Consider the following 22,165-nt stretch of genomic DNA (forward strand, 5'->3'; position numbering starts at 1 on the left):
AAATTATATTAGATTTAGAAACAGTTTAAACCGTTAAATTAACAAGAGGGATCAAATTCAGGTGTAGATACATTCTATATGCTTCATTATAATTCTCTGCAGTACAGAGATCCTGATAGCATCTTTCAAGTCATGTGTTATCACTTCTGCCAGTTATTATTAGAGCTACTTGAAAATTAACTTAGCATCAGTAAAAGTGAGAACAACAAAGCCTGATACTCAGGCTGAAGTCTGGTCAACAATACAGGACATTTATTTTTGTTTTATTATTTTTTTTAAGCATTTAACTTACCTTATTCACAAATGGAAAGTTGATAAAAGACACTGGTGTAACCTTGGGAGGGTCAGAGATTATTATCTTCATGCCTTCAGTTTTCAGCTGATCATTTCCTAATTTACACTATCAAGTCAGAGCTGATTCAGTTTGCTTTCTTATTTTTTTCCTTTCATTTTCTTTTTTGAGGTGATACAGTTCTTCTGGATCAAGTTATGGTCAAGTTTTGATTTTCAGACTTATACTTCCTTGAAACTCCTGGTTGGTCAAAGCAATTTCTTTAGTCCCCTTCCTGAGTTTACAGCTACACTAAATCAGGCAAAAAGCTTATGCTGACATCTGCAAAAAGAATTTCTTAGAGAATTTCGTAGGTTTTTTTTAAAGCTGATTCTGCCTTTTTCCTTCAGACCTACAATATGTGCTTTCATTGTTCACACACCAACTTATGAATATGTTGATGCTGTTTTCTCTTTTTTTAAGCTCCCATCTGAGTTCTGTTCATCACAGATGTTTAGACACACAGCTGTCCATCTACAGTGGTTCTGCATGAAAGACCATGGCTGTTGTGTACAAAGAAGGGATTCAGGCAAAATTTACTATAAATAGATAGCATTGTCTGCTTCTTCATTCTTCACTGGAGTCCTAAGTTCTGGAATTGGAATATTTGCTACTTTATCAAAATAGTTTTTTGCCTCCTGCCTCCGCTGAACTAAAAGATGAAGTGCAACCTGAGCATTTATTATAGCTGTTATTTGTGAAAGGTTTCCATTCTCTCTGAACCAAGGAAGCTGGCTACTCTGGCAGGGTCCCAGGCAACATGTGCACAGTGAACATGGGCACACAATGTGTGCCTTTACACAGTGTGGCATCTTCACCTGTACAAGTTGGAAAACTTCACGTAAGATAAACTGCTTGAAAATACTTTAAGGTCATGCTATTAATGTCTTAAAGCATTTGATTTAGAGAACAGATCTGCATGCAGCATGATAAGCCCCTCTGAAAACTGTGGAGCAGCAGCATAATATCTGAGAGCATTGTGGCAAATTGGGAAGTTGAGATGGAGCTGCTAATTATTCCAAGGCATATTTCTGAAAGGACAGGAGGTGTGGGATGTTCTCTGCCAAAAGCCCCTATTTCTTGAATGCTCTCACCATCTCCATATGCACATATGAAACTTAAGCTATGCTGTGTGTATAAGCTGTAGATAATGTGGTCTTATCTATTGCTTGAAACCTTGAAAATCAGTAAGATACGATTCAATAATGATGAGGGCAGCAGTGGAATAATTTGGGTAAGACTAGATTATCAAAAAACAAAGAAGAAACTGCAATTAGCATCTGTTACAGACCCTCAGGACTATAAGAGAGTGAGGAAAAATATTCATAGAACAACTCTGGAGTAGTTCAAAACCACACAGTACTGTCCCAGAGGGGACTGTAACTGTCCAAACATCTGTTAAATTATAAAGCTACTGTAAATATAGATCAGAGATTCCTATGCACAAATGAAAGTGTGTGGATCCTAAAAAAGATTCCTATCTTTAGTAGTGAAGCACCTCATAAAAAATATCATGCTAATAAGTCAATTAGGAGAAGCTACTCTGAAACAATGGGAACTATATTAAGGATACATGAATACAACTGGAAAATTTAGTGAAAATGTGTCATTTCAAGTCAGGAATATATCAGTAAAATAAATTATAATGTCACAAGAAAAAAATATTTTTAGTATGAGACTAATGTTTACTTGATGCAGTGTTATTGCAGGAACAATATCTACATAGATATATAGATATAGAAAAGACATGAGTAAGCAATTTGACAAGGAAGAGCATTAATGGAAGTTTAGAAATAAGAGTCATTCAATAACTGTCTGAGATGTTGTTAAAGGTTTCATGATAGTTGTACACACCTTGAAATTGCTAGAAATGGAGAGGAATTGTCTGAGTAAGAAATTTCTTTTTTTCATAGAGCATATCCCTCTAGTTTCTTTTTTTCATAGAGCATATCCCTCTAGTTGTCCTCTTCCTTATTTTCTTTCCTTTGAAGAATAACCCATTGTTTCTCTTCCATATTGGATAAGGATTGGAACACCTGTAGAAAAGTTGTTTGAAATGATGGCATTAAATGGTATCTATCTGCTGACTCCTGCCTTCATTGGCCAGTAAGGATTAGTAAATGATTGACTTTGGAGATATTTGGAGAAGGTCTAATGTTTTGAGATATTTGGAGAAGGTTGTTGATCTGCCTTTTAAACCATGTGGTTTCCACAGGTGTCTGATTCCAAGTGGAAACAATTTTTAGCGATGCCTCAATCTTTTGTTTCCCTTATAATGACTTCTGGCACTTTCATAGTAATGCACCAAAATTACAGGGTTCATCTTTTGGTGCTTCATCTAGGTAAATCAAAGTGTATCTGACTGAGGTGTAGCTGCGTGACCTCCATGCACTTGCTCAACAGAGGTAAAGCAAAGAGAACTATTTGAGTGACCAGAAAAAAATTTACTGCTTACCAAGTTACATTTAGACTTCAATTGACCATTTTTTGATTCTTCCACCAGTATAAAAAGGTGAATGCTGCAATTTATAATGTTAATGAGATATGAGAGGCACACATAAAAAAGCACTTGGTTCACACTGGATATCTGTGAGAGATACCCATTTTTAAATATCTGTATGTGGTTCATTAGCACAGGTAATTGAGTTCCAACATATTTCTCCTTTGACTCCTTCTAGAAGGATTGTCTACAAAGTAAGAAACAAAGAAAATTACTTTTAAGGTATTGTGGTATTTTTTTTTAAATTTGAGCCATAATTGAAACTTTTTGTCACTCTACTATTGTATTTTCTTTTAAGTGAATATTTACATACCCAAAAAGAAGCCCTACATATTCGGAGATAAGTACTCTAATGCAGCCACTTATGTTGTGTATTTAAGCAGGTGTTTTGCAAAAGAGCAAAATACTTGCTTGCAACAGGCTGTGATGACATGGGCATCCTGAGAATGTAAATTTCTATGAAGAATAGGCCCCCTGGCAATTACAGATGTGTTAGTGACTTTCTATTTTCACTAAGAATATCTCAAAATCCATTCACTCTGTGCATTTCTGGTTTGTAGGGGGTTTTAAATAGAAGACATTTTACTTTCCTTCTATAAATTACAGTTTATTCTCAGAAGCCATTTCATACCCTGCTTTTATTTATTTCTAATAATGCTTTTTTTTTTGTCAGACTCCAAAGTGGGAAAAGAATTAAAATGCAGAATTTCAGAACTTCTTCTTTTCTAATTCTTTTTATCCTAGGGTTGCTTACTTAATCTTATAATTGTCAGGATATGTCACATAGTTGGGAATTCATTTCTCTGAAGTCCCCGTATTCTGCCTTCTTCATTATGGCAAAAGTGCCACATTTAACTTCCTCTCAAAGTCAAATTACCATGCTGTTCTCCTCAGTCATGACTTTGGACCCTGTCAATAAAAATTGTCTTCTGCCAGGTAGCCTATATCTTGTTTCTAGTCAACTTTTTCCCTTGGGATTAATTTTCATCTGTGGTTGCTGAATTCAATTCCAAGCCTTCTTTTTTTTTCTTTTGAGACCTGTCCTCAGTTCTTCTGCACTTATTGATGGCTTGAATATTTTGTTGTCTCCTTTAGGCACCGAATTTCCTCTTCAAGTGCATGGGCAACCTGTAATCCTAAACTCCTTGACAGAGATGCCTATTTCTTGACTTATGTCTACCTTTATAGGTAATTTATGTTTATTTCATCCAGAATTATGTACTTTTGTCCCCTAGATGGATCTGTCTTTTTCCAACATGCTTTGTTGATGAATTCAGTCACTCCCTTCATAAAGCTATGAAAGTGATAGAACAGAGTAGTGCAGTGATTTTATTTTTTTCTTTTGTGGGAGGGGAAAGAATTTATTTGCTGAAGAAATTAAATTTCTGGCAACTCAGAGCTGTTTGTAACTTTAGTTTCAAATGTGTGAACTAACTGTGCCTGAAGAAACATTTAGAAATATTCAAGAAGCACTGCCACTGGCTTTTTACCAACTGATAAGGCATGTAGCTCAGATAGCTCAGCTGTCTGAGGTGACTTGGAAGTAGAAGAGAGAAAAACTCAGCCCCACTTCAGGAGCTAGTTTAACTCCACTGGGTCAAGGAGAAAAAGAACCATTAAAATAAACACAGCGGCCTTGTGGTTGATTGGAATTGATGCTCCTGTTGTCATTGAGAATGGCATTAACAGCAGAGCATGTTAAGAAACCCATACTAAAATGTCATATGATTTCATGACTTTTACAGATGTGACAGAAAGAATGTCAGTCTGCTCAGACAAATATGCTGATCTGATCTTGGGTCTTCCATGACCTAGGGGAATAATCTAACCACCCTGACACTGGATAAGAGTGGAGAAAAAGCAAACTGGGATCTCCTTAAACCCAAAGCTAAGGAGGATAAAACAAGCAGTCACGGGGTTTATTACTAGTGAAGTAACATCTGCAGAAATGCATCCCAGTCATATTCGCATTCATAGCTTTTTAAGCACGATGTACATTTATAACCTCTGTCTATGGAGAATGTACAGCTTAATTGACAGGAAAAGCAGAGGGAGAAAAGAAAAATAGGGACACAAAGACTGAAAATTGTGTACCTGAAAGAAAGATAGAAGAAGCAAAAAGGTTTCTGTTGGTTGTCACAGCTGGCACCCATCCTTCCATTTGACCACTCCTCTTAAATTATCTCATGTTCATAACATATCCTACAAAAATTTTCATTTGCTCTTTCCTCTCACACTTCTACCTCCTTTGATTACAAAACACAATATTATACAAAGGTGTATTTTGTGATATAATAGTGATTTAATTGAGATATATGAATGAAGTTAGAAATATTGTTGGGTTACTTATGGACATTAAATATATTCAAAAGTCAGCGGATCATTAAATGAGATTATTTCAGCTGTGCACTTTTACATAAAATTTGACAATGTTTGCAACTCCCATGCAATTTGGATATTCATAACAAGGACTAATATTTGTGCCCCAAATGGTATATTTGCCTCTCACATAAGCTGAAGGTGTTTGTGTTCAAGATGCCACTCCTGATGTTCAAAGCTGAGCCTTTTAAAAGCTACTGCTTTTCCATTCTGGATGCCCCATTGTCATTGCTCAGTGCTGACCACAGAAACAACAAACTCACTTTCAATATTCAAAGGCAGCAATGAGGGAACATCAGTCTTAGTCACTCAGAAAGAGAAGGTTGCGTTTAAGTTGGTTCAAGAAAAACATAGAACAAAATTACATCTATCAGTGAAGATGAAGGGAGCCTTTTTCTGCCCAACACAATAAAACTATGAGAAGTTCATACCTTTCTGTCAATGACACCCACAGGGCTCATTATTCCCATTCCCTGAAAATACTGCTAGGATTAATGAAATGCAGTGCTACCATCTATACTGTCATTAAACTGGGACACTTCAATTAAAAAAAAAAAAAATAAAATTTGATCTTTGAGTTTCCATTATTGCTTTTCCTTCTTCACTGGGCCAAAAAATACCATGTCTGCCCTTCTCCCACTGTTTCTCCTTGTCCCTCTCCCCAGTACCCCTCACATAAACATCTCCAGGCTCCTTTTGGACTTGGCAATCCTCTCAAAGAGGGTATAGCCACCTAGGGGGGGTATGCCCATTTGAGGGTAATTTTAGACTGCATTTGCTCTAAAATACAGGAAATCTATGCTTACATAGCATAAGAACTGTGCTTTAGGAGACTGGAGACTATAGAACAATATCTGTGTGCTGTGTTGGAAAGTAACTGCAAGTATTTCAACTTGTGTATTTATTAAATTTTTCCAGGGGTGCACAATCCATCCCCCTGTTTGTTTGGATTACTGACTCTACAGTATTTTCTCTGATCACTCACTAGGTTTAAGTATTATGAAAAAAGCTTCTATCTGCTGTGCCTCTTCCTTCCACACCGATTAGACATTTTTCTGTGCTTGTTTCCAGAATAAAGGAACTCCTCTGAAATTGCCACAGTGTTTGAATTTATGGACCTACTCTTTTATATTACTTGCCACCAGTGATGTCTCATGCTTGATCAAAGGTGACAGCTGCATTCTTCAAAGGGACAATGGTGCTCAAGACATTCAATAGGTGCTAAGTGAGCAGTTGTTATCTGTGATACTGCTGGTGGCCAAGACCTACCAGAACAGTAGAGGTGCTGTTACTGCTGTTCATCTTGCCTGCTGCAGCAGTTGGCAAGCACTGCCAGTCAGCAGGGAGTGGTTAGGGTGAAGGAGACCCAATCAGGCGTACTCTAATTTACATCTGATTGATGAATGCCTAAAGAGTGTGGAAAGACCAATTAAAAATAAAATTGTGGCCACTAAGGATTTTGGATGTGCTTCTTTTACCCTCTGCTCCTGAGTATAACCCAGAAACCTTGGAAGGTCTGACAGACAATAGAAATTCAAAAGGCAAACTCAGTGTACTTCTACAGCTTAATTTGGATTGCATTGCAATGTTTGTAATACTTTGCAAAATGTATTGCAAAATATTTATTTTGCAAAATTTTTACTCAAATTTTAAATGAAAATTTAATTTTAAAGCAAGGGTAGAATTATAAATAATTTGTATTCTCATTCTAAACATGGTTCCTGATTATAGTAATTATCTAAAACTAACTTCTAATAAGATTTAGAATTTTTTTCCAACTATAATAGTAACTTGAAATAAATTTAGTGTTTCTTTCTTATAATGCACTGCTTTTAAATACATCTAAATAATTTTTCAGATTTACTATGTTGAGTGAAACAGCCTTACTTTAACATTTTGTCCCTAAACGAGTATTGTCAGTGCTATGCTTTTGATCTGTATGACCTGCTTTTCTGAATCCTTCCTCTCTTTCTGTTTTCGTGTGTGTGTTCCCAGTAGAGTGATCGATATAATTTATCTCAGTATAGAAGAATTGGAGTTGATATTGATTATGCTATGTTAGATTTTGAAATTCCTTTGTAAATGTGTAAAACCTGTGAACATCTACCATTCATCTACCAACACCTTAAAAGAATCATCCTTCCTCTGACTACATAATTGTTAAATTGTGCATGCAAAATGCCTAGAGGATATTCTGTCTCCTTTCCAGCAGGTTATCAGGCAAAACTTGCCAGAGAACATTGTGTTGTTTATATATGCTCCAGTTTAAGAACACAAAGGTCAATAGTTGCCAAAAGCAGTTTCACTTAGTAACTTACTACTTTTCCCAAGCTCTGCAACCTGCCTCACCAGTGATCCTTATCATTTATTAGTGAAAGTGTACATATCCAGCTCCTAGATCTCAACCCACAGGCAAGTAATCTTGGCTTACTGAAATAATCTGTCCACCTTCTAGTATAATTAGTCATGATGATTAATTACCTGAAAAAGCAAATATTACCTGTAAATACAATGAGCTTACATTGTAATGTTTTTGTTTCCTAACACTTCTTATTGACTGAATCTACAGTGCAACTTGATTGACTGAAAGTTTTCCCTGTGTTGGAGTTAGCCTTTCTTTTTTTCTTCCATGAAATAGCTAAGAATTGTATCTTTTTCTGTTTTGTATTTTCTTGCTTGCTTTTTACATTTTTAAAAAAATCATTATACTAATTTTTATAGATCACAAGACAGAGTGTTACCAAATATTTAAATTACATCTGCTTTCAACCGCTTGATTTTGTCTTAAAATTTCTTATGACATCCTGTTGATTTAAAGGAGTTGTTTCTGTTGCATGCTGATGGAATTAAAATGAAAATTAAGTTTATCTTTTTTTTTTTTTTTGTCAGGGGGGGATTTTTCTTTTATTTACAGATTTTCCTTTTTGATTTAAAATTAATAAAAAATATATATTATTTTTCACTTTAACAGTAATTTTAAATGACACTTCCAAGCAGGAAGTTCTGTTAAAATTGATAGATTTTCGTTCAACTAAAAGGCATTCCAAAGTGCCGATAAAAGTCCTGTCATTGGCAAATACTGCTAATAATTTTGTTCACTTCAGAGGAGTTGTCCTTTTTTTCCTGAACACTTACCTTTGGTAATTCTGGTGTTTAGCTAAAGTTATCTTTTAGTCCAAACTGTCCAATAATTATTACTCAAACCAACTCAGTGCAAAGAGTACCAAGATAAAAAGATGAAGAACAAAACTTTATATTAAAATTTTGCAGATTAAAAAGTAAAGACATTCATAGTAAGTAACTATATAAAAAATCCAAGCAAAATTATCCTTATGTTGAAATTTGCAAACAATTGTGAACTTAATTTAGGGATTTTTGAATACTGCTATATTTTCAAATGTGTGTATGTATTAAAAAACAAACAAAAAGACACAAAAAAAACCCCAAAACCAAACCCAAACTCAAAAATACAAAAGCCTTTATATTTATTGAAAGTAGAGTGCTTACAGAATAAATATATGATTCTGCTCAAATAGATTTGGACTTGTTTTCTTCTAATTGTAATAGCATCATTCAATCAAATAATATAGTCAGTGAACATTAGAGCAAAAAAGAACAAAAAAATCCCCAAATGGACAATGATGGGAAAACAGTAGCTGCAGTAAAAGAAATTAATCTAAGAAAATAAAGCATTCAATTGTCATGGAGCATCTAAAAGAAAAGAAATGAAAACAGATTGTCATCAAATTCTTTCTTGTCCCCAAAAGTTTGATACTATTTCTTTAGGGAATAGTTTGCAAATGATGTATATAATATGTGTAACACAACCATAAACAGCCATGTAATTTGTCTCACTTACAATCTGGTCCATGATCTTTGTTCATCCCAAAGAAGAAAGAAAAGGTGCAGATCTTGAAACAGTAGGATGAGGCAATAAATCAGAGCTGCAGTTAATAAAACTGGTTTGGGTCATTACAATTGTAAATATTTGCCTGTTTTTCTTTGTATGTATTCTAGAGTTTGTGTGAGCTCTGGCTTTTCAGGGTCATTGTGGAATATTTCTTAACCTATTTTAACATAGGTAATGTTTAATATAGCAAACAGTGAAGATAATCAATGGGAAATTGTGTTATATATTAAAATCTAGGCTTCATTCAGGTATTGAAATATTGAAAATAGTCTCCTTTTTACATGGGCAGCAAAGTATTTATCTTCTGCTTTTTCTTGGGCTTGGCTAGATCTGTTTGAGAACCAATAACTAAGCAGGATTAAGGAGAAATCCATGGTGTAAAAAATTATATATCTGAAGTATTAAGTGGTATATTCAGTGATGTTTACACTTTCTTTCACCAAACACATTAAGCTCAGGTCTGTAACTCATCTGCACTTAAGACTTTTATGGCTCTCTTCTTAGCTAAAGATAGTTTACTACGCAGTGTCTGTGAGAGGGTGGAGAATGTCTCCAACAAGTTGCTGTCAAAACATGAGAAAACAAAATGCCATCATTTTTGTTGTCCTTGTTCCACTCCACTCAATCCAACCCCCAGCTGTGCATGGCCACTTGCCACTGACCCCTACCTTGTCCCATTTTCATTCACCCTTTGAGGTTACACATGACTGCACGGAGCAGTGCTGCATTTGGGAAATTATCACACAGCAGAAATTTCCAGCAGAAATCTGGGCAGGAACAGGAGCAGCACAGTGCAGACCTGGAGCCTTCAGATGTGGTCAGCCTGGACATACTGCTCCTGACAAACTTTATTGTGTCTATTACAGGCTGCAGGATCACTGGAGTAGAAATGCAGGATGTGAAGCTTAGATGGGAATAGCTGAGAAGATGTTTCCATTATAGAATCATAGACTCTGTGCTATTTATGCATTTTAAATCCTGTTTATTACTGGGATACTACTATGATTCTTCTCTCATCTTGCTTTGCTCACAAAGCATCCACCTTCTCATCAAAAAAAAAAAAACAGTTAAACCAATTAGAGTGTATTTTGTGCTATAAAGGCTGATCCAGTGATAACGTTGATTCTTCAGATCTTTTTGTTGAAAAAGTAAAATATTTTTGCAGATAAAGACATTCTGGGGCAAAAAATGAAAATGGCAGCAGATAGTGGAAAATGGTTTTATCTGAGTACTTAAATAAATTCCATTTTAATATATATCAGAAATAATCCCTTTTAAAAAGTCCAATGATTGACCCTTTGCCTGCATACAAAGTAAAAAACAGCTCAGTAAAGTCATGGCATAAATGAGAAGAAAAGCACACCCCTTGTTTATATTTATGCATTATACTGCCTACATGTACGCATAGTGATGACTGAAGAGTCTTAAAGGATTAATACATATGCAAGTTCTTCATTTTTATCCTAAAATCATTAGTTATCTGTGAAACAGGAACAGAAAGAAAGCATGCAATATAGAGCTGATCAAGAAAACACTTTACCTTACTCATTCCACATATATTTAAACAGGATTTCCAGGTGTGTTCTTTAAAATAAACTTACTTCTGTCAGAGAAAATGATAAAATTTGTACAACCTTTTAAAAATCAGTATTTGAATTGAAAATATTGTATTTCGTGCCATTTGAAGTAAAATTGTTGACCATACAACTGAATAAGATTCAGAAAATAATTTCTGCTTGGCTTCAGAAAGAGAAAATGCAAAGCATGCTTATGATGTGACAACTGATTGAGTGTATACAGGATACTGTGATTTTTGTGTTTTGCTCCCTACATAAAAAAACCCCAATAAACAAAAAACAAACAAACAAACATGAGAATCTCTAACAGGCTAAAATGTAGCAAAAAAAACCAGGCTTAAGGTATTTAAAAATATTTTTAAGTAATTGAAAATGTTTTATACTATTGTAATGTTGAACACAGCATTAGTTGTCTATGGCAAAACATGTAAAATTCATGAAAAGAAAAAATAATGTGGTTGTCTTAACACTTGTTTTGTGCATATGCCTAGCAATAAAGGTATTTAAATACAATCAGTTTCACAAATATAGTCACATATATCAGCGTCTCAGCTTGCATATTTTAATGCAAACTATTACATACTTTTGCATATTAATCCTAGGGGGAAAAATGCCATTTTTGTATGTTTGCATTAATGTTATCATAATCATCTATCTGATCTGTCTTAATTGTCTCTGGGTAGTGACCCAAAGAAGAATTGCCTTTTTGCAACATTTCAAGATTAATGTAAAAGGTCTTATCTTTTTTGGCCTGATGCACAATTAAAACTACTGTGGGAATAAAGATCTTTGTCTATGACAGCTACCTTGTCTCTGCTTGGATTCAGATTTTTTGTCTTTTTTCCTATCTTCCATATCATATTTCCACTTTGGTCTTATGCTCTGGTATCTCAAAGTATTAATAAAATGTGCTTTCATAATACCTTTTTCCTTCTTTGGAAAGAAACATTCCCGAAAAAGGCCAAGTTGGGGAAGCAAGAGATACCCAGGACTAGTAAATCCTCACTGATTTTCCTTGCTATTACTCTTTCTTTTCTATCCCTACCTGAGTGACCTCTCAGTATCTACTGTTGAAGTATTATTGTTGTTTATCATAGATTCATAGCAAGTAGGGCTGGAAGGGAGACAGAAAGAATGCTCAATCCGTTCTCCTACCCTGAGGCAGAACCAGCTATATCTAAATCTTCCCTGACAGATGTTTGTCTATCCCGTTTTTAAAAACCTCCAGTCTGGGGATTCCAAAAATTCCCTAGGCAATCTATTCCTTTACTTCACCATCCTTACAATGAGAGAGCTTCTTTCTTCTTTTGTCTTTTCTAATGTCTAAACTCAATAATAAGCTCCATATTGCAGTTTTCATCATTATCCTCTCTTGCATCTTCAACAAACACGGACAGCAATCTGCAGTCTTTCCCCTTGAAGCCACCTTTCTTATATTGGAAGATTAATATTTGAATATTAATACCAGGTTTTACTTTTCTTACGATTAAGAAACATTACAATTTGGTTTTCTGCCACTGTACATTTCCTTCCTTCCTTCCTTCCTTCCTTCCTTCCTTCCTTCCTTCCTTCCTTCCTTCCTTCCTTCCTTCCTTCCTTCCTTCCTTCCTTCCTTCCTTCCTTCCTTCCTTCCTTCCTTCCTTCCTTCCTTCCTTCCTTCCTTCCTTCCTCCCTTCTTCTCTCCCTCCCTCCCTCCCTCCCTCCCCTTCCTCCCCACCCTCCTGCCCTCCTTGCAACTAAGCTGTTTTTTGCTTAATCTCCTTATTTGGATCCAATATATCCACATGAGACAATAATTGCATGGGACAAAAATGTGTTGAAACTTAAAGTGCTCAGTGCAGGACCCATCCTATAGTGGATGCCTACATCCTTTCCACAGCCAATGGAAAGGCCAACTAGGTGGCTTCCTGAAGGAGATCCTGAGTTTGTTTTGCATCATCCAAATAGTATAGTAGGTCTTTTGAAGGAGCAGTGAACAATGGTGAGTGAAAGAGGAAGTAGGAATAAGAAACAAGGCAAATTATGTGTAAAAATTAAAGAGAACATATCTACTGGTAATTAATTGTGTAAACTGAATACTCCATGCTGAAAGTCCTGAGAAGTCATTGTTTTTGTAGACATTATTGGTCCAACAAGTGGATAGAAGAACAGAGGGAGAAGATCTATCTGTAGAGATTTCACCCTGCTAGAAAGATTCTGCTAGCTGCAGGAAAAGACCTGAACCTTCATTTTAACCCCTTAGACAACTGCACTGAGTAGAGGGGCTGCTAAAAAATGTGACACTGTGTGTTTTCTCAGGGACAAACACAGGAGACCCTACCTTATTTGCAGATTAACATTTAACTCATGGGACTTCTGGGCTGATTTTTGTGATGCTGTAGTTATAAAAGAAAAATAAATGCTCCATTCTTTTTTTTTCTTTTTAATGCAGATCACATTAAAAAAAAAATGGAACTCAATTTCTGAATAGCCATTAATATGTTGCTCACATTTCAGACAATTCTACTTTGTTTTGGACATATTATACTGTGTTCTTTTGATATGTTTAATTTTTGCAGTTGAAGCTTTCTGAACTCACAGCGAGGTATTTGTACAAAGTTAATTAGCCCATGCAAATTCACTAACATCTGTTTTCTACTTTAAAATAATTGAAATTGTCTTTTATGGTACAGTTAAAAAATTAAATAATTAGTAAAATTTTGTACTATACAAATGACCAAGGCTGTGTTGCAGCCTTCAGACAGGTTTGATCAACTTTCTTAGGCTGCACATTGGAAAAAAAAAATCAATTTTACTAAGTTGAGTAGCATATTAAAGACCTGATAAATACCTTGAAAGATAAAGTCAGACAATATTCTTCCATATCTTTCTGTGAAGCACATTTTTAGTCTTGGAGAAAACAAGTCTGAGGTAGCTGGTGTTGTTAAAGTTTGAGTACTGACCTTGCACAAATTAGGCCATAATCTTTTTATCAAACTGATACAGAAGGAGGTGGACATCTCAAAAATCAGGAGACAGCAGCATTTTTAAAAATAAAACCAGCACTACTTAGTGGACTAATCGGAAATTTTTTGGGTGGAATTCATCCCACTAAACTGTAGACACTAAAATGAAAAATGTACCATGACTCCAACTGCAAGTTAAGAAAAAAAATCTGGAGACTTTAGAAGACCAAATTCCAGATGTTCTAAAAATCCCTGGACCTGAGATCATATGAGCACTCTGCTAACTTCATCATATGGCAGGGAAGTCCATGAAATCTGTCATAAACTAACAGGTTAGGGATTGGAATCTGGGAGATATTGCAGCCTTTTCCCATTACCATGTAGTTTTTTCCATTTTAGAAAGCTTTCCTATAAAACAGTATCAACAATATCAAAAGATATCAAACAGGAATTTAGAAATCTTCAGTAAAGGTAGCAAAATTTAGTATGGTTATGTTTTCTTTAGCAATCTGTTTTCTGTTGTCTCTTAGAATGGTATCTCTTAGCAGACTAAATTTTTAACAAAACTGTACTATTATGGAAATTCTCCTTTACCATTCCAGTTTCAAAATTATCTCCTTAAAAGACATTGCTGTAGTATAAGGTTATCTATACATTTTCATGTATCTTTTACAAGGTATCTTAGGGAATTATAAGAATCTTCTTTCACAATCTTCACTATATGAATATTCAGTGTAAAGGTGTCTACCAGTGATGAGCAAAAATTTCTTCAAGTATATCAAGAAATATTTAGATGTGAAAAACCAGTGTGCTACAGCAATTAACACTGCTGACCCCCGAAGAGTACTTGAGAGGATGGTGACACAAAATGAACAATTGTGTGATAGAATTGCAGTAACAAAGATTATAACCACAAACAGATGGAAAATATTACTGAGACCATCTCTTAGAGACTGTACCAGTCAATATTAAAAGTAAAAATGCCTTTCAATATTTTATGATAATCATCATGGATCAGTGGCAGCAGGAGGGGTGGCTCTGCTTGCATGCACTTCTCCATGGAGTTTGCTGCTAGAGGCTGCCTATCTCACTGCCACTATCTCCCTTTGCTGAGAAGAAAAAGCTGCAAGGCTGCACTTAAGCACTCACAGTAACTTATACTATTTGGCAATCACTTGTAGCAGGGATCCACCCAGATCATCAAGTTATGAATGCAACATAACCCCTCTGCCAAGTGTGTAGCACTTAAAGTCCGTGCAGTGCCTAAGAATCCTTTAAAATATGTCACCTGTTTGGCTTATTCCCTGATTGATAGCTGTAAGCACTCCATGCCTTAGAAACTTTAAAAAATAGACATCTGGATTTTCTTGACAGGTGATTTTTTTCCTTACTTGCAAAACACTTGGGAATCCTTCAGTACATGAATAACTTTAAGTGGGAAAATAGATAAATAACAAGTTGTGTATTAAAATACTTCCTCAAGAAGTACACGAGAGTAATGACAATCTTTCTAACTTCAGTTCGTAACATTCACTTTTGGGCTAAACCCTAGAGACAGACAGAGGATGCAATAAGGTCATCCTCCCCAGCCTTTCTGCTGCCATTCAGTGACTTGACACTGGGCACCAGCCAAGCAGATCAGCTGATATTAGCTGTGGGTGGCAAAACCCCCATTTGGGTCACCTTCAGCCAGTTGTCTGAAATTAAGATTACTGGGGGTCATTGATCTCATGGTGATGTTTCAGGGATACCACTAGGTCAGTCAGTTTTAGCAAGGTTTTGGCAAGAAATTATAGACTGCATATTAGAACAAACCAATGAAATTTTAACTAAAATTTGAAGAAGGAGGTGAAAATGCATCATACAGAACAAGTTTATTTGTAGTCCTTGTATGTCATCTACATTTATAGGCCTTCTCTGTGAAAAAAACACATCCATGTAGGTCCTAGATTGTGCTGCCATTTCTAGGTTTTGCTATGGAGGCTATTAGCTTGTACTTGACAAGTGAATTTTATTTTTCAGCTCCTTTCTCTGGAAATAGCCAAGAACAAAAAGGAACATTTTACATTTGCTGACATTCATATGAGTACTGAAATGACTGTGTATGGACCTCTGAAGCATATAAAGGAAAGAATGCAACTTCACTGCTTATAGATGGTATCTGAAAAATATGTTACCATCACTGTTTGACAAAGGAAAACTACCTTAAGCTTCTGATTGTCATGCCCTGATCCTGATAATCCTTACCTTTCTTCATTCTTAAATTCTTATTATTTACTACTGAGAAACCTAAATAACATGAGATTTCGGTATCAACAGATTTTGCAGTTGAAGTTTCAGAAACACAAATCACAAAAATTTTGGCTGTGACTGCCAAAATAAAGAGTTTCTTCAGGCAAGGATCTAAGAAATCTTTTGCTTCAAAGACGAAATCTGGCACGTCTTTTTTTTCACCTTTTATAGAAGAATTGACAGCAACTTCCAAATGTCATACTGAATTTCAGCACTGTTAAGACTTATGAAGTTAGACTAATTGTAACTTGCTTATCCCAATCCTTAACCACTGTCACCACCTAAAATTAAATGAAGAAGTCACTAAGATATTGACATATTATGTAAGTAATATAGGAATGGGACTTTTCTTGAATTTGCATTGACTTGTGTTCCAGAATTAGTGTTTTGCCCTTAAAAATCTTTGGGCTCTCCCTTATATTGCTTTTGTGTGCCCTTTATCCTGAAAAAACACCATATTTTGGGTCCCAATAGTACCAGTCAAGGAGTTTGCAGAAGTAACTACAATATGTCTGTTTTACCATTGATGCTAATGGCATTCTTTCTTAAAGCAAATGATTGGGCACTAATTTCTCAGTGCAAGAAAAAGCCATGAAAACAAAATTGTCTTGAAACAGCATGGTATTTTTAAAAAGGATGTAATATGCTTAAATGTTTGTAAATGATGATTTTATTCACTTTGGAAGACAATCTATCTTCATCAGTGAGGATGCAAAATGTAATATTGAGACTGTAATAGCTACTTACCCACCCTTTCACTCCTACACACACTACTTAGAAACTCTAGAAGATGGAATTTCTATCTCTGCTGTGAAATAGAGAAGTACTTCTTCTTACTTCAGATACCTGAAAAGGTGATTTATCAAACTCCTTCTTCATCATGTGATACTATAAAATCAGATAACATATTGAACTGATTGCTTTAATTCTTCAAAGTTTGTTTTCCTGAGCATAGCAGATGCATATCATGAGCTGTTTTAATACCAAAAGATGTTGTTTATGGATATGTTATTATGTTCCTATACTTGTGTTTCCTTCTTAATGACAAAATATGCATTTTCATATGAATTTTCACTGATAAAGTATTTTAAGGTAAAGGACCTAATTGTTTTAAAAGCCTTTATCAACAGATATCATTAGCAAAATATTTTAATCACTATAGTTTATGTAGACTAAATGTAAGCTTTTATTAATACAAGCTAAGCACTCATTATAAATTTGCACAGAAAATGATAAAATATTATGTATGAAATGAATCATTAGCATGGACCATTAAGTCCTCTATTTTCCTTTAATTGAATTTGTCAGTAGTACCCTCTTTAACTGAAAACCAGTCATAACCACAAAATTAAATAATAATTAAAGAAACAACTATTCAAAGAGTTGCTTGGTAGCTAAGGTGCCATTTAACCAAAACAGCAATTTAATGTAAATTGCAGCCCATGTAGACATAGTTCTGAAAATTATACATCCTGTGGTTCATATACGTTTGAATTAGCAAAACATTTTCACAGTCTAGATGTTCTTATAGTGGTTCTGTAAGCATAAAGGAAGACTGAATAAATTGGTGAAAATAGGTATAAATAGACCTATGGCAATTAAAGCTAATTAAGACTTTACAGAAATAAATTGCTGGCTGTTCCGTAAAATTTTAGCAGATTAGAAAATGCACCAACTTACAGTATGGGCATTCAGTCATTCAGTAAAAGTGCACTGGATGTGAAACCAAAAATAATTCTTTCCCCACTGGTGTTTTCTTCTCACTTTATCCAATTATTAAAAGATAGGTGGGACCTTCTTTTTACAGAAACTTTGGGGCACTGCCCTTTCCACACACAAAAAGAAAAACCAAACCAAACAACTAAACACTCTCCCCCCCCTAAAAAAAAAAACAAACACCAAAAACCAAACAACAAAAAAAATCCCAAAAACCAAAATCCCCCATAGAAATGAGGAACAAATCCAATAAACACCACTAGCATGTTTGAGAGGAAAGCGGATATTGCTCTCTCTGAAAAAGCAAAGAGACAGCTTGAAAGAGGTCCAAGAGCCTCCATTGCATATATAGAGATTTGCTGCTGCTGCTTTAGAACATAGATTAGGACTATACATTCTCATTGATCATGATTGTCTCACATCAATTTCTTCTGGGACAGTTTTTTAGTCAGGATATCTGTTTTGCACAACCAGCAGGGGGAGGCAAGATTTAAGGAAATAAACTGAGAAAACTTCAGGGAAGCAAGTCCTTTTTAAAAGGGGAGGGCAGTTGAAAGCTTTGAACAAAGGAGAGAGGTGAGTAATACAAGACAGGAGGGTGAAGCTGGTATTTTGATTGCTATTTTCATGTCTCTCAAACCATAACATGCATTTGCCACATGTGTGAAATTTGAAAGAACTTGCATCAGTTTGTCAATTTTGCAGTGCAAACCATTTTTCTTACTGTGGATATATAGCTGTAGTAAAGAATATTTTATTTCCATTTTCAAGTAATGCAAAGTAATATGAAAGAATAGAGCTGTAAGTAAACGATGTTACAAGTTTCAAAGACAATGTCTCTTGTTTAAATATTTCACATAATTGACTACTTGTGTTTAAGAATCAATGAAAGAGATGCACAGCTGGACTGAATACCCTAAAATTATTGTCAGAAATACATATCTCATTGTACTTTTTAATTCTTACTTATACAGCTTTCATTCTTCTGAACAACTTACAAAACAACTTGTGTCGCTATTATGGTTAAATTTTGATTCTGCTAAGAGCATTTCAAGATATTTTCAGAGAGAGGACCTAAGGTTGTATATCGTATAACAATGTATACTCATGTCTTCTCCCTGATTGTCATAATGTGGGGGCACAAGCCACATGATGAGCACTAAGAGTCAATGTGTGTACTTATTGCTGCACAGGATCTATTTTTCAGAGCAGGAAAGGGTGTAGACCTGCTGTGAACAAAAGGGCTGCTTAGCTGTGTGACTGTGTTCTGCATCAGGAAGGGTGAAAGGTACAAACAAACTCTAAGAACTTCCTTGGTGCAGTGTGCACACACAAAGCTGCCTGCTGAATAGCTGGCCCATGAATTTCATCAGGATTTCTTGCAGGTTGCTGAGTGAACAGCAAAGTATACCATGTGAACCACAGATTAATATCCTGCTGTTACCTATGTGGATCATCAAGGAGCCTTTTCAGCTCCTTGCCCCTTCTGTACTCCTCCATAAATCCCACCTCATAGGTGGGATCATATGTCTCACAGGTCTTTTATCTGTCTCATAGGTCTGCTTGCCTCCACACAGTCTAGACTACTCTTTACAAATATGATTGAAGTGTGTGTGTATGTCTATTTAAAACCCTACAAATTATATACATATTTATTTTATATGTATAAACCCTTAAGAGCATATAGACTCAAAAAGGAGGTGTATGCTACCATTTTCAACTGTAGACCAACATGGCAAGAGGGCAGCAGCCTGATGCTGTACCTAAATGCCTGAGGTACAGGATGCTATTTGCACACAGACCTCAGGTGTATGGTATGGTATGGTATGGTATGGTATGGTATGGTATGGTATGGTATGGTATGTTTGCTATTGTTATTACCTGAATCCTGACTTTCTAGGTTCTCATGATACCAAGTCCCAAAGAAGCATGCAGATATAACAGTTACTTGTAATTACAGCTTTGACGAGTTATTTGAATCAATGTATTCCAGAGCACAGGAAAAGTTCCAGCCTCATGGCTTTGATACTGACAGATCTGGTGCAAAGTGGGTGTTTGGATACAATGCCAAGCATAATTGGTGCCAGCAGCGGAGATTACATGTGCTGGATCTATGGAAGCTTTTAGACTTATACAATTGTTGGGAAAAGGGCCATGCATGGCAGCATACATAAAGTTAGAGCACAGCCTTTATGTGAAAGCGATATTATTAATTTGGTCTCAGCCTTCAGTATGATTTTTGGAAATAAGAAGGAATACAGACCTTATTGCTTTGGTTCTGCACTTCTGTCAAGTTCTTCACTCAAATCAGAGGGTAGATACTGGCACCATCCTCCAGATTCAGCTGCTCTTCTTCACCAGGTTTCAAATATAGCATCTAGAAATTTTTATTTTGCCTCCTCCAGTAAGGCCATCTGTTCCCATAGCTTTCCCTCAAAACACCTGGCGTTATCTTTTTTAGAATTTATGGACTTCTATGAAGTTTTTTTTTATCATGTTTAGTTGAAAATAAAGATTTTAAAATACACTTTTAAATTGAAGAGTACACATATCTCTTTTGTTCCTGTTCTCGTTTGTCATGCAGGAAAGTGACAGCCCATTCTGGCTGAACTCAGAAGTTCGTTTCACCTACTGTCCTCCAGGATAAGATACCTATTGAAAATTACTTACAAGGTGAAAAGAAAATGGGTGTAAATACTGTGTGACAACAATACTTCAAAGCTCAAACACAGGATCATTTTATTTAAATTCTTACAGGAAATAGTTGGTTTAATTCCCTTTCTCCACAGTAAGAAATTTTGGTACATTGCAATAAGTTTTCCATAAAACTTATTGTCTTAACAAAAATATATTATTACTTAAATAACTAAAGGTCTGGATTTAAAACCACAAATTCACAACCTGGAAGCACCCCACAAACCCTTTGTGATTTTGCAGTTGCATGACAAAGATATGAAGGTTTGATGGATCTAAGAAGGGATTTGTGGTCTGGAGAACTCAGTGAAATTCCTTGGCCTGTCTTATGCAGAATGTCAGACTAGACTCTGGTGATCACTTAAAATAGAATAATTTAAAACAGATTCAGTTCCAGCAGTTTCTGAAAGGTCTGGTAAGACTTAGTGAATTAGCATTTGGAAAGTTAGATCATACTCATGATTCAAGTAGTCATAGCTTCTCCTCAGCACACTTTTTTTTCTATGTGAATAACCAGGTATGAGTAATGTTTCTTGACCAGCAAAAGCATCTGTATCTAAGACACCTGAACTGCACCTGCTCCTCTGCCGTCTGTAAAATTTGAAGGAGGAAAACTTCTTGGCTGACAAGCTGAAAAGTTTTGGATCCAGTGGCTGTCCCATCATATGTACCATCTCCACATTACACTGCAAGTGAACCTGCCTAAAGTAAAGACTTATTTCAGGGATAAAATTTGGGACCAGTGACAAATGCCTAGCTGATCCAGTTGTATAACTTATGCTAAGCTACAGAGACAACCCAGACAACTCCTAAGAAATTGTTACAAGCTTGTGTTAAAGCACTTCTAAAGAGGGAAGGATGCTCCAGAGCCAAGCCCCATCAAGCCAATGTCTTTAATATATGGTTTTAAAGATAAAGCACTGAAGTGATTTATAAATTGTCTGTCACCAATGGCTGAACAACACCTTCTTTCCAAGCAATCTTGAGTTACACTTGAGAAAGTATGTCCTGGCTGAGCACTGAACATCATTCAACCTGCTGAAGTTGGGTTTGAAAGTGATATGGGCACAGATGCAGTGTTCAAAGGCCAATCAGCTGTGTCTGACACCATATACCACCATATGCTTTTAGACAAAATAAAGTACATGAGAGAAAAATCAATGCATATTATGACTGATACAATTTCTATCTGAAAAAGGACAAATTTCCCCATAATCAGCAATTATTTCTATGTTTAACTCTGTAAGAAAAGCTAATAGTGGAGGCTACAGTTGCTGTACCACATGGGAATGTGCTTGAGTCTGTATTATCCAGTATCCGTGTGACAAATCAAAAGTCCATTCTCAGAGAAGAAGTATTATTTCTGCTAGTAATATTTGTAAGTCTGTCTACATTGAGGTCTTCACATGAGTACAAACCAGATTTATGTCCATGTTCCTCAGGTTTTCACATTATACTACCAAAACCCAATTACAAACCAGCCCAAACATATGATTAAACAGTGAGTATCCATTCTTCTTTTTTTTTCATTTTTCTTTTTTTTTTTTCTGAAATCACAAATCCAGTAAATTTTGTTTGATTTAGAGCAGGATATTGTTTGCCCACTGTTGCAGTCCTGTCTGTTTTGGGCATAGGTAGAAAATAAGTTCCACTCACAGAATCGTATACTGAAGAACCTCAAAAATTGTAAATGGACAATAACCTGAAAATATTATGAATGGCTACACTTGCACTCTCCAGGCTTATTATGAAAACAAGAAGGCATCATTCATGAAGAGAAGTTAGACAGTCTTTAGAGAATGTTTCAACTGTACTATTTAA

The 22,165-nt window shown here is 35.6% G+C and overlaps 1 long non-coding RNA gene across 3 annotated transcripts in view; it reads left to right on the forward strand.

Moving 5' to 3' along the window:
- Positions 1-22,165, forward strand: part of LOC110474669 (uncharacterized) — a 409,027-nt gene that overhangs the window by 34,102 nt on the left and 352,760 nt on the right. Inside the window, exon 2 of one of the 3 annotated variants that reach the window (XR_014949702.1) lies at positions 3,927-4,019. The exons of the other annotated variants lie outside the window; for them this stretch is intronic. This is a non-coding gene — a long non-coding RNA (uncharacterized LOC110474669). The remainder of the gene's footprint in view (positions 1-3,926; positions 4,020-22,165) is intronic. 3 annotated transcript variants of the gene reach the window in all.

The sequence above is a fragment of the Lonchura striata genome, chromosome 1, assembly GCF_050655825.1.
Source record: "Lonchura striata isolate lonStrDom1 chromosome 1, ASM5065582v1, whole genome shotgun sequence".
NCBI classification, from domain to species: domain Eukaryota; kingdom Metazoa; phylum Chordata; class Aves; order Passeriformes; family Estrildidae; genus Lonchura; species Lonchura striata.